Source organism: Girardinichthys multiradiatus, chromosome 10, assembly GCF_021462225.1.
Source record: "Girardinichthys multiradiatus isolate DD_20200921_A chromosome 10, DD_fGirMul_XY1, whole genome shotgun sequence".
Taxonomy (NCBI): domain Eukaryota; kingdom Metazoa; phylum Chordata; class Actinopteri; order Cyprinodontiformes; family Goodeidae; genus Girardinichthys; species Girardinichthys multiradiatus.
This window is the reverse complement of record NC_061803.1, coordinates 38,014,050-38,015,593: the sequence shown is the minus strand read 5'-3', so window position 1 is coordinate 38,015,593 and position 1,544 is coordinate 38,014,050.

The following is a 1,544-nucleotide window of genomic DNA, read 5'->3' as shown; positions in this document are numbered from 1 at the left end:
TATTTTTATCTATTACTATTATCATTATTATTATTAGGAGGAGGAGGAGTTGTTGTTGCTTAGGGTTAGCAGAACCATAGCAGAATATAATGTGCTGACCAAAGCCTGATTTACTGTTTAATGCTGTGTTACTGAGAGAGAGATGAATGGATTGATGGACAGATGAAAATGAAGTTAAACTTGATAGAATAATTAAAAGTGAAATTTAAATTTCACACCAACCCCCACAGCCATATGTGTCTCTAGTGTAATAAGATGCAGGATGGGGCCACTGCATGGGGGCCACTGGATGGTACCCACCCTCCATTACTGCAGGTCCCTTGTCTCACACATCAAGATCCTACTGTTGTGTTGAAGATGTATGCCAAAGCTGAGCTGCCTTCTCTGAGTAAATGATGGTTCACTCATTGGATGACACTGATCTATAAGACACTACTCACCTTGACCTCATGTTTTCTTTGTGTACTTCTGAAAAGAACCACCATTATGCTCAATGCTCGGGTAATTTTCTACACCTGCAGGTTCCTCGCGTTCGGACAGAGTTGGGAGAGCATTCCTTTAGTGTCTACTCCTGTAAAGATGTTGCAGTGAAAGTTTGCACCTTTTAACTAATTTTTTACTTTTATTAACTTTATAACAAATTGCATTTTACATGTAAAATTATAGCTTCGTTTTAAGTGTTTATGTGTGCTTTTGACCTCTTGGCTAGGTCACCCTTGTAAAAGAGACCTCAGTTTCAATGTTTTGTTTTTCTTAACCTGACTAAATAAAGGTTAATAATAATAATAATGTTAGAGAGGATCGGATGGACGCCAAGGCGTCTGCACAAATCCCCCTGGCGGGCCAGCTCACTAAATGGTCCTGCGCCCACACCACAACAGAGAGGCCTCCCCTTGGGCGGAAGCAGTCTGACAGAACCCAAGTCAGCCAAGCGAAGTGAGCCCACCACCAGTAGGCCCCCGGGTGGTGCACCCAGCCCCTAATGTTCAACCAGTCATAACCCAGATCTGCCCAGTGACTGTACCACCCCTTTATTTCACATCCTGTAAACAAATGTGTGGTAGAACCAGAGAGAAAATGTTTGTTTCTTACTGCCTAGTAGTGAAAAATAGGGACCTATGCTCACTTCAGAGCACAGCCTCAACAATATGGCAAAATAGTAATTCTGGTTCCATCACTCCCCCAAAGATAAGGGAAAGAAAGAAAGTTTCCCTTGTGCAGCAGGTAGAAGATGGTTCATTAGAAGGTTGCATTTATACAATTTATTGATTGTGCACGTTATTCATAGAAAGTTTTTTATAGTAGCTTTGACAGTTTTCCAGTAAATACAGATATACAGTTGAATGGACTGACATCTGTTTTTACAGAGGAGAGCTTCTATATACCGAGATGGAAAGTGGAAAAAAATTAATATTTTCTGCAGCTGAGTGAGTCTATTGGACAGGGCCCTGTTATCTCTGCAGGAGGTTCTGCAGTTTCTCTCTCTCATGGACTCAAACGTCTCCAAATTCTGTCCACTGAATTTTTTTTTTTTATTGTAGTGA